Below are 12,679 nucleotides of genomic sequence, written 5' to 3' on the forward strand. Positions count from 1 at the left end.
AAAGCCAGCCCTATAACTGACACGTAATTCAGAAAGAACTTACACTGTAAAATCCCACTTTGGATTTCCCACTTCAAGCCCAAATATATCTACCATACTTTGACCAAAATGATGATTTATTGACTTAAATTGTTGTGCAACATCATGGGTAAGCTCTGGGCATCGTCTTCCAGTTAAAAAATATTTTAGCTGTTGTGGGCATTTAACTTCAATGATTTTACTGAATTCCAGTTCATAAAAGGAAATCAGTAAATGTAAACAAATTAATTAGGCAATAATCTATGGATTTCACATGACTGTGAATACAGATATGACTATGTTGGTCACAGATACCTTAAAAAAAAAGTTAGGTGAGTGGATCAGAAATGTAATCACCATTTGCCTCATGCAGCGCAACACATGTCATTCACATAGAGTTGATTGTGGCCTGTGGAATGTTGTCCCACTCCTCTTAACTGGCTGTGCAAGGTTGGTGGATATTGGCGGGAACTGGAACACGCTGTCGTACACATCGATCCAACTTATCTCTCTCTCTATCCCTCTTTCTCTCCTTCTCTCCCCCTATCTCCACCCCCCCCCTCTCTCTTTTTCACCCCCACCCCTCCCCTCCTCCCCCCCAGCGGGTGAGTTGTATGCATTGTGTGGAGCATTGTTTGAGATGACCAGTATGATGACTCTGCTGGTGATAGCCGTGGACCGCAACTTCGTCATTACGCGGCCGCTGGCGTCCATGGGTGTGATGCCACGACGTATGGCCCTCTACGTCATGGCTGCTGCCTGGCTCTACTCTTTCGCCTGGTCTCTACCGCCCTTCTTTGGCTAGAGTGAGTACGCACACAGACAGACAGACACACAATCGCTCTGTGTGTCTAAGGGATACACATCGTATCAGTGTGTGTATATCTAAGTGTGTGTGTGTGACCTGTCAGGTGCGTATGTCCCAGAGGGGTTGATGACGTCGTGTTCGTGGGACTACATGACATTCACGCCGTCCGTCCGCTCTTACACCATGTTGCTCTTCATCTTCGTCTTCTTCATCCCCCTCTTCATCATCATCTACTGTTATGTCTGCATCTTCACTGCTATACGCAGCGCTACATGGTGAGCACACACGCACACACACACAGGGCTACTCAGTGTATTAGTATTGATGTTGATGCTCTTGTATGTTATTGATTGATCCATACTTTCTGCTGATACTTTCTTTTCACCGATGACCACTGTCAGTAATGGTCATTATGTAAATGTGTGTGTTTGACTGTGTTGCAGGACTGTGCGTAAGATAAATGAGGGCACCGGGGACTCAGTGATGAGCATACATAAGATGAGGAGTGAGTGGAAGACGGCCAAGATCGCTCTCATTGTCATCCTGCTCTATGTCACCTCCTGGGCCCCATACTCCTGTGTCGCTCTCACCGCCTTCGCAGGGTAGGATGGTGTGTGTGTGTGTGTGTGTGTGTGTGTGTGTGTTCTGATCATAGTACCCCACCCCCCCTCTCAACTGTATGGATGTGCCAGCTTAGGAACAGTGATACTGTGTAAGAAAGTCAGCTCTGTTTTCATCTAGTGTTCTCGGAGTTCATATTTTTCTATCCTTCTATTTCTCTCTCTTTCCAGGTATGCTGGCATGCTGACTCCGCATGTGAACTTTGTTCCTGCTGCCATCGCTAAAGCCTCTGCCATCCACAACCCCATTATATACGCCATAACACACCCCAAATGCAGGTGCATACATCACCATCACACACCTCAAATACACAGATACATATCATCTTTAAACACATTCATATGTTGATGTAACTACTATCAATTAATTAACCTAGATTAAAAAGAGGGTTCTATTCAATAAGTAGCTGACCGAGCATCTTCTGTCTGACCCATGTTTGTTCCCTGTGTTACCGTAGTAACCTAATGTGTGTGTCAGTAATGACTCAGTGAGTCCAAGGTGGCCTCTAACCTTTAAAAGAGACACAGACCCCATGGGGCCATAATTGCGAACTTTAGAAAAAGTTTAAGTTAAAGGTTAACTTTAAGCATCAGACAATTACTGATGTAGTGTCACTATATAGAACACAACATTGTAGCTGGTCCCATCAGATAACGTGGCACACGTTAGCCCTATGCTACCATCACCAGGTGCCAGTGATTATTTTCTGTAACAACTTCCTTATCAGCCTAACAAAGATGTAAAACTTTTTCTCCACAAGCCAATGGCATTTTTTAAAAACAGTTTAACTCGGCCACCAGAGGGATTTTGTAAACCTCCAAAGTCAAGGTTTACTTTTGTTCCACTTGTTCTGTCACAAGTACCAATATGTTGCGTGATTCATCCTTGACTAGTCTACTAGCCACTATTGTTAAACAAATGTTAATCAAAATTCAAAATACACGTTCTCATATATGACAAAAGCACATGCTGTTGTTTGTCCATTTAACACAAAACCTTGTCTTTTTAAGAAGAAAAAAATATATAAAGGATGTCTATACAATATGTAAGTTTCTCCTACATAGTATATAAAAAGAAAAAGTCGAAGAGCCTTGTGGCCTTGTCAAATAGCTGTCATTTACCACAAATTACATCGCTGCCAGGTGGCGTACAGTGCTAAGGTGCTTAACCCTGAAACTCTGGACTACAAGACTCATGGGTTTGCAGTCCCCTACAAGTTAAGGAAAAAACTGTTCACAGTTGGTCCTCGATGCAAGATTCAAATAAGGCACGTGATGAAGTGGGTGATTATAATAATGCATGTAATACACATTAATTAAATTGTGTTTTTAGTCTAACAGGAACATTGTACTATGCTGTTATATACAGTTGAATTCGGAAGTTTACATACACCTTAGCCAAATACATTTCAACTCATTTTTTCACAATTCCTGACATTTAATCCAAGTAAGAATTCCCTGTCTTAAGTCAGTTAGGATCACCACTTTATTTTAAGAATGTGAAATGTCAGAATAATAGTAGAGAGAATGATTTATTTCAGCTTTTATTTCTTTTATCACATTCCCAGTGGAACAGAAGTTTACATACACTCAATTAGTACTTGGTAGCATTGCCTTTAAATTGTTTAACTTGGGTCAAACGTTTTGGGTAGCCTTCCACAAGCTTCCCACAATAAGTTGGGTGAATTGTGGCCCATTCCTCCTGACAGAGCTGGTGTAACTGAGTCAGGTTTGTAGGCCTCCTTGCTCGCACATGCTTTTTCAGTTCTACCCACACATTTTCTATAGGATTGAGGTCAGGGCTTTGTGATGGCCACTCCAATACCTTGACTTCATTGTCCTTAAGCCATTTTGCCACAACTTTGGAAGTATGCTTGGGGTCACTGTCCATTTGGAAGACCCATTTGCGACCAAGCTTTAACTTCCTGACTGATGTCTTGAGATGTTGCTTCAATATATCCACATCATTTTCTTCCCTCATGACGCCACCTATTTTGTGAAGTGCACCAGTCCCTCCTGCAGCAAAGCACCCCCACAACATGATGCTGCCACCCCGGTTGGGATGGTGTACTTCGGCTGCAAGCCTCCCCCTTTTTCCTCCAAACATAACGATGTTCATTATGGCAAACTGTTCTATTTCTGTTTCATCAGACCAGAGGACATTTCTCCAAAAAGTGAGATCTTGGCCCCATGCGCAGTTGCAAACCGTAGTCTGACTTTTTTATGGCGGTTTTGGAGCAGTGGCTTCTTCCTTGCTGACCGGCCTTTCAGGTTATGTCGACAGGACTCGTTTTACTGTGGATATAGATACTTTTGTACCTGTTTCCTCCAGCATCTCCACAAGGTCCTTTGCTGTTGTTCTGGGATTGATTTGCACTTTTCGCACCAAAGAATGTTCATCTCTAGGAGACAGAACGCGTCTCCTTCCTGAGCGGTATGACAGCTGCGTGGTCCCATGTTGTTTATACTTGCATATATTGTTTGTACAGATGAATGTGGTACCTTCAGGCATTTGGAAATTGCTCCCAAGGATGAATCAGACTTGTGGAGGTCTACAAATTTTTTTCTGAGGTCTTGGCTGATTTATTTTGATTTTCCCATGATGTCAGGCAAAGAGGCCCTGAGTTTGAAGGTAGGCCTTGAAATACATCCACAGGTACACCTGCAATTGACTCAAATGAAGTCAATTAGCCTATCAGAAGCTCTAAAGCCATGACATAATTTCTTTGAATTTTCCAAGCTGTTTAAAGGCACAGTCAACTTAGTGTATGTAAACTTCTGACCCACTGGAATTGTGATACAGTGAATTATAAGTTGGAATTGTTGGAAAAATTACTTGTGTCATGCACAAAGTAGATGTCCTAACCGACATGCCAAAACTATAGTTTGTTAACAAGAAATATGTGGAGTGGTTGAAAAACAAGTTTTAATGAGTCCAACTTAAAACCTGTTGGGGCTAGGGGGCAGTATTTGCACGGCCGGATAAAAAACGTACCCGATTTAAACTGTTTACTACTCTTGCCCAGAAACTAGAATATGCATATAATTAGTAGATTTGGATAGAAAACGCTCTAAAGTTTCTAAAACTGTTTGAATGGTGTCTGTGAGTATAACAGAACTCATATGGCAGTCAAAACCCTGAGACAAATCCTAACAGGAAGTGGAAATCTGATGTGTGGAATCACTTTCAAGCCTTTGCCTATGAAACACACAGGGACTGGTTACTCATTTAGCACTTCCTAAGGCTTCCACTAGATGTCAACAGTCTTTACAAAGTGGTTTGAGTCTTCTTCGGTAAAAACAGACCGAACGAGAAGGCTGGAAACTTGGTCACAAGTGGATGGCCATTACTACTATGGCGCACGTACATGTGGGGACTGTTTTTTTCCGAAACGTTTTATAAGACAATGCAATCGTCCGCTTTGAATATTATTGAAGTTCTGATTGAAAAAGACCCTAAAGATTTATGCTATACAATGTTTGACATGTTTGAACGAACGTAAATAGATTTATTTTGTACTTTTCGTGGCAACATGTTCCGCGCGCATCGTACATTTGGAGTAGCCTACAGAACGCGGAAACAACAAGGAGCTATTTCGACATAAATTATGAACTTTATCGAACAAAACAACATTTGTTGTGGACCTGGGATTCCTGGAAGTGCCTTCTGATGAACAATATCAAAGGTAAGTGAATATTTCTAATACTATTTATGATTGTAGATGGTTCCAAGATGGTGCTGGTCTGTATCGCCTAGCGTATTTTTCTGAGCACAGTACTCAGATTATTGCAAAGTGTGATTTCCCAGTAAAGTTATTTTGAAATCTGGCAATGCGGTTGCATTCACGAGATGTTAATCTATAATTCTTTGAATGACAATATTATATTTTACCAATGTTTTCGAATAGTAATTTTGTAAATTGTAGCGTTGATTCACTGGCGGTATTGGAGGGAAAATATTTTCTGAACATCACCGCCATTGTAAAATGCTGTTTTTGGATATAAATATGAACTTGATAGAACAAAAAACGCATGTATTGTCTAACATAATGTCCTAGGAGTGTCATTTGATGAAGATTGTCAAAGGTTAGTGCATAATTTTAGCTGGTTTTCTGCTTTTGGTGACGCCTGTACTTGCATTGAAAATGGCTGTGTGTAATGTTTTGTCTATGTACTGTCCTAACATAATCTAACTTTATGCTTTCGCCGTAAAGCCTCTTTGAAATCGGACAACGTGGTTAGATTAAGGAGATGTTTATCTTTGAAGTGGTGTAAAATAGTTGTATGTTTGAGAAATTTGAATTATGACATTTTGTTGTTTTCAAATTTGGCGGTCTGATATTTCACTGGCTGTTGATAGTGTGTACCGCGGGTGGGACGTAGCCCATAGAAGTTAAGTGTATGTTAACTTCCGACTTCAACTGTTGGTGCAGAGGTCGAGAGAATTTTGAGTAATCAAGTTGACAGTGACAATTTCAATACCGTCACACTCTTGCCTGCATCCAGCTGACCTAGATTGTAATCTTTAGTCCAACAATTGCAAATGACAGTTTCTATTGGACAAATTCAGGTATGTTTATCCCTGTTTGGTTCTGTTTGCTTCCATTTAAGAAATGTTTTTTCAACGGAATCGGCAGAATGAATACACCCCCAATCACATGCAAACAACTATGAAATAACACATATGGAATCAGTTAAGAACAAATTCTTATTTACAAGGACAGCCTACTCCCCAACAAGGATTTGAACCCAGGTCTCCCACTTTCCCCGCATTCTGGCCTGCTCTCCCTTATGTAAGGAATTAGGCACTTTCCCATTTTTGCTACAGTATGTATTGTAGACTGCACAGTTGCCTAATAAACAAATCTTGTTAATAAAATAATGATAAAAAACACTCTTTCAAAATGCAGATGTTGATTTAGTTATAGATCCATAACGAATTACTATGGGAATAAATATCACTGATTTACAGAAATCTTGGAACAAAGTTGTCTAATGAAGGCAGACAATTTAGAATCCTCCAATCCTGTAGCCTACTCCCGACCGTCACATTGTACAGCGCCATATGTTCTATTCCATTCTAACGGAAACCCTAAGGGTTCTGTTTTGTCATGGAATAGAAACACCATAATATTATTCAAATGATTTAAGCAAGTACCAGTCAAAAGTTTGGACACACCTACTCATTCCAGGATTTTTCTATATATATACTATTTTCTACATTGTAGAATAATATTGAAGACATCACAACTATGAAATAACACATATGGAATCAGTTAAGAACAAAGACAGCCTACCCCTTCCTCCCCATCGGGATTGAACCCCGGTCTCCCGTCCGCACGACACAGGGATTTTTTTTAGCTAAATAGCCCAGTTTTCCGTTCCATTCTAACGGAATGAATAAAAACACCATAATTTCTTAAAATCAATCCCATATACTATGTTATTACAAAAAAGGTTTTAAATTCTCTGGTAACTTTGATTTGGTGGACAACATGTCAGTTTATGCTGCAAGAGCTCTGATCGGTTGGAGGACGTCCTCCGGAAGTTGTCATAATTACTGTGTAAGTCTATGGAAAGGAGTGAGAACCATGAGCCTCCTAGGTTTTGTATTGAAGTCAATGTATCAAGAGGAGGACGGAAGCTAGCTCTGGATTGATTGGATTGAAACGCAGCCCCTGCAAATAAACAGATCTCTTGCTCAAACTCACAGATTTTGATAGGGATTTATTTATTAAATTATATTACTTATATTGAGGTTAGGGTTAGGGGTTAGGTTAAGGTTTAGGGGAAGGGTTAGCTAACATGCTAAGTAGTTGCAAAGTAGCTAAAAAGTAGTAAGTAGTTTCAAAGTTGCTAAATAGTTGTCCGTGATGCGATTTGAACAATCACCCTTTGGGTTGCTAGACGTTCACATTATATGCTTACCCAGTTTTTCCTGATCTGGTAGTAGGCTAACCAACACCGGACCCTAGTTGTAGCGTATGACATAAATCAGCTGTAAAAGAAACATTTTTTTCTATGGGCTGTTATGGGAGCAGATTATGTTTCTATTCAGTAATGGTACTGTTATTTAGTATTTTATTAGGATCCACATTAGCTGTTGCGAAAGCAGCAGCTACTCTTCCTGGGGTCCACACAACATAAAACATGACACAATACAGAACATAAATTAACAAGAACAGCTCAAGGACAGAACCACATACATTTGGGCATATGGTTTAAAACAAACAACAACAAAAAACTCCTGGAAAAACATTGCCCAAGGGAGGATGAAAACATTAGAACCCTTTACAAAGACAGCAACTGCAATTGGACAAAAAAACAACAGGTCTGAGCTCCGCTGTATGCAGGATTGCATCGTGTAGGCCTATGTATCTGTAATTAAAAAGCAATTTATAATTGTTTGGGGTGGCGGGTATGAACTTCCATATAAAAGAGCTTGTCACATTTATATTGGCTTCCACTAGTTACCACAGCCACAAACTCAATCATAAAAATGTATAAAAAATATTTTAGCTTTTTAGTCTTAATTTAAGGTTAGGGTTAAGCATAAGGTTAGCAGTGTGGTTAAGGTTAGGGTTAAGGTTAGGGTTCGGTTTCGTTTTAGAATCACATTATAAGAAGATACATTTTAGAAATAGAAAGAGTTTATGACTTTGTGGCTATGGTAACTAGTGACGATCTTTTATATTCTTATGAAAGGGTTAATTGTTCATTTTTAATAGGCTAAAGTCACTTGATGAAGACATGCTGTTATAGCAACTCTGTTCTTTTGTTTTGAAGCTAAAATGTAATGAGTGTAGCATACAGACAATAAAATAAACCCTTAAATTGTTTGCACATACATGCTTGTGAATTGTTGCATCATTCAGTGTAATATGGTTTGGTTGCATTATTCAATAGTGTAATATGTTTTGGAAAAAAGTTTCTGTCATTGTTAATAGTTTGTGCTTACTGGCTAGTGGCTTCTCTGATATTTACGGTCAACTTGAGCTGCGAATCAAGAATGTCGCATTGCCAGCCACAATGAAAGGTAAAGCAAGGATGTGAATTAAAATCTAGAATTCTCTTTAACCACCTCGCTACTCACTCCCCTTCATATCTCGTAGTGGGAACAGGGCTTTAGTCACAGAGATCATTTCGTCTCATCTCGTTTAGTCAACTGAAATATAAAATCCTATGTGTTTAGTTATAGTTTTTTCTGGGTCTATTTAGCCAATTATAGTCGCGTCACATGCCAAATTATGAATATTTCAGTCACTAAGTTTGCACCCGCATTTTAATTGCTCCATGGCTCAGGCTGCCAAGTGGACACAAGGCTGTTTGGCTCGTCTCAGTCACAAAGAGGAATAACTTTGCAGCTGTTTCTGATTAATGAACAATGCCATGCTGGTGGTCGTAACATTCAAGTGAAACGAAACGTAGGCTGAAAGTAATGTGTATGTCATATCATAGGAAAATACACCGCATTCAGACGGATCTACACGAAGTGGGCAGTTCGGATCATACTTTGACGTAAACAATTACTTTTTGAGCCTGGAATCCATGTGGAATCCATGTGTTTGATGTATTTGATACCATTCCACATATTCTTCTCCAGTCATTACCATGAGCCCGTCCTCCCCAATTAAAGAACCACCAGCCTCATGTGGTATAGATAGCATTTGATTACTGCTACAGTGCTATTAGGAATCTTAATCAGATTGGTCCCGCAGTTCTTAATTATTTGTATTTTTCCCCCTTACTTTGTAATTGTTGACATTTTATTACATTGTTATGCGCTAGTAACATAAGCATTTCACTGCACACGCTATGACACCTGCCTAGTTGCGTACGCAACTAATACATTTTGATTTGATTTGATTTAAATCGTTGTGCAACATCATGGGTAAGCTCTGGCCTTCACCTTTCCGCTTGAAAAAGTGGATTTCTACTGGTGTGGGCGTTTAATATGCGTATCTACTCTGTTCCTAGTGACCTGTAATCTCTAACCCTTTAATAGTCTTTACGATGATTAGAAATAGATGTCAGATGGGGTTTTTATACTGTAGATTAGACAACCTTAAAACCTACCATCAGCTCTCTGGCTCAATGCAATGAATCTTCACTCACTCACTCACTCACTCACTCACTCACTCACTCACTCACTCACTCACTCACTCACTCACTCACTCACTCACTCACTCACTCACTCACTCACTCACTCACTCACTCACTCACTCACTCACTCACTCACTCACTCACTCACTCACATATATCCAGCCTGGCAATCAGTAGGTACATCCCATGTATGGGTGTGTTCCTACCAGAGATCGTTATAGCAGCAGCAGATTCATGTCCTCCACCCGTCGTTCAACCCTCACCAGTACAACATCTGACCCCGGCAAGACTGGCAAGCGTCGCTTCTCCTTCGACAGTGAATCAGTGAGTCTTCCTGCCTCTCTCTCTTTAAACTTTAGGAACGTGGAGTCCTCTTGGCTCTCCCACCCCTATGAGGGGCCAGCTCCCGCTCATCCCTGGCAAAGCTGTTCTCTTTCCTGGCACCACTATGGTGGAATGAGCTTCCCCCTAAAATCAGGACAGCTGAGTCCCTCCCTTCTAAAAACTTCTGAAAACATTTCTTATTAACAGTGACTTTGTTGGTAGTGGCTTTATTGAGGACACATTTTACTTGCTATGACTGTGATATGTTGTAGTCTTACCTAGCTTTAAGAGGAATGCATTAACTGTCTGCTAACTGACTAAAATGTACATGTAAATGAGTGCAACATCAAACGTATGTCTTTGAATTGTGTGTGTGTGTGTGTGTGTGTGTGTGTGTGTGTGTGTGTGTGTGTGTGTGTGTGTGTGTGTGTGTGTGTGTGTGTGTGTGTGTGTGTGTGTGTGTGTGTGTGTGTGTGTCTGTGTGTGTGTGTGTGTGTGTTGGGGTGGGGTGGTGGTCCTGTCTGTCTGTGTCTCAGGGCCTTGCGGAGGCGGAACTCTCCTCTCGTCCGGCCAGTCGTCAGGTGTCCAGTGATGTCACCCAGCTCCACCCTACCTTCTCTCAGAGGTCAAAAGTTCATTGCTCCCTGAAGGTGAAAGGTCGCGACTCAGGGGTGTGAGAAAACCACCTCTCAGTCCCCCTCTGACCCTGCTTTCTGCTGCCTGCAACACATCACTGTGAGTGGCAGAATGTGTGTGTGTATCTCGGTATTGAACATATATTTACTGTGTGTTTCACAGTCACAATAGCCCACTTAGCTAAAGCTCCCCACTACTCTCTCTCGCCCTATAGGAGATGGGACATGTCAGTTTCTTTATTATAGATGTCTATATTTAATCCACACACACACACACGCACGCACACACACACACACACACACACACACACACACACACACGATACTCCATTAGTTGTTCTGTAATCTGGTGCTTGTAATCCCCATGTGATGCTTTACATTTACGTACATCTATCACATGGCCCACATTGCACTGTTAGGGTCTTTGTTCTTCTGCGTGTGTGTGTGTGTGTGTGTGTGTGTGTGTGTGTGTGTGTGTGTGTGTGTGTGTGTGTGTGTGTGTGTGTGTGTGTGTGTGTGTGTGTGTGTGTGTGTATGCTGACCATGTCTTTCCTTTCCAGACTCTGACAGAGCCAGAGGACATCTCCATGTCTGAGGTCATTGGTTTGACCAATATCCTTCCTGCTACTGTAAGTATACTGGCCAATCAAATATGTTTTCTCAATGCCCTGTGCAAATCCTGTAATGATAGTTCTGTCCAGTGGCCTATCCCATTAGTGAGTGCAGACATATATACATGTACTGTATAGTTTAAACACATTAGCAATCAACCAGTCAATGAATAGGTTTGACAGTATTATGCCGTGAGAATGACACCACACTGTCTCTCTCTGTCGCAGCTGGAAGATGTCAGAAAGGAAAAGTCTAAAGGCGTAAGTGGGCGTGTCCCTTCCACATGCCTAAATGACTCGATCCCTGCCATCATCGTCACCTCTATGTAAATCCCCTAAATGGGTGGGGTCTGTTGTGAGTGATCCACTGGATGTTGTGCGATTGGACAAAGTGTGACACAGCGCTGTGTGTCTGTGTGTCGTTTCTCTCCTCTACAGGGCTGAAAAACTACCAGCATGGTATCTAGTGTCTGTGTGTTGTTTCTCTCCTCTACAGGGCTGAAAAACTACCAGCATGGTATCTAGTGTCTGTGTGTCGTTTCTCTCCTCTACAGGGCTCTACACTACCAGCGTGGTATCTAGTGTCTGTGTGTCGTTTCTCTCCTCCGCTACAGGGCTCTACACTACCAGCGTGGTATCTAGTGTCTGTGTGTCGTTTCTCTCCTCCTCTACAGGGCTCTACACTATCAGCATGGTATATAGTGTCTGTGTGTCGTTTCTCTCCTCTACAGGGCTCTACACTACCAGCATGGTATCTAGTGTCTGTGTGTCGTTTCTCTCCTCTACAGGGCTCTACACTACCAGCGTGGTATCTAGTGTCTGTGTGTCGTTTCTCTCCTCTACAGGGCTCTACACTACCAGCGTGGTATCTAGTGTCTGTGTGTCGTTTCTCTCCTCTACAGGGCTCTACACTACCAGCGTGGTATCTAGTGTCTGTGTGTCGTTTCTCTCCTCTACAGGGCTCTACACTACCAGCGTGGTATCTAGTGTCTGTGTGTCGTTTCTCTCCTCTACAGGGCTCTACACTACCAGCGTGGTATCTAGTGTCTGTGTGTCGTTTCTCTCCTCTACAGGGCTCTACACTACCAGCGTGGTATCTAGTGTCAGTGTGTCGTTTCTCTCCTCCTCTACAGGGCTCTACACTACCAGCATGGTATCTAGTGTCTGTGTGTCGTTTCTCTCCTCTACAGGGCTCTACACTACCAGCATGGTATCTAGTGTCTGTGTGTGTAACAGTATTGATTCCATCCCGCTCCTTGCCCCAACTTGGGCTTAAACCAGGGACCCTCTGAACACATCAAATACAGTCACCCAAGAAGCATGGTTACCTATCGCTCCACAAAAGCTGCTGCTCCTTGCAGAGCAAGGGGAACAACTACTTCAAGGTCTCAGAGCGACTGACGTCACCGATTTAAACACTGGTAGCACGCACTGCTAACTAGCTAGCCATATCACACCGGTTACGTGTGAAATGTATATGTTCTCTCCACATTCTCTCCCTCCTCCTTTCCCTCCCTCCTCCCCCACTTTCTCTCTCCCTCCTGAATGTATTTACACAAA

General features: G+C 41.8%; 1 pseudogene; it reads left to right on the plus strand.

Annotated features, from left to right (window-relative positions):
* Positions 1-19: 19 nt before the first annotated feature.
* On the plus strand, positions 20-2,135 carry LOC106589420 (melanopsin-A-like; annotated as a pseudogene).
* Positions 2,136-12,679: the final 10,544 nt, after the last annotated feature.

The sequence above is a fragment of the Salmo salar genome, chromosome ssa28 (assembly GCF_905237065.1).
Source record: "Salmo salar chromosome ssa28, Ssal_v3.1, whole genome shotgun sequence".
Taxonomy (NCBI): Eukaryota; Metazoa; Chordata; class Actinopteri; order Salmoniformes; family Salmonidae; genus Salmo; species Salmo salar.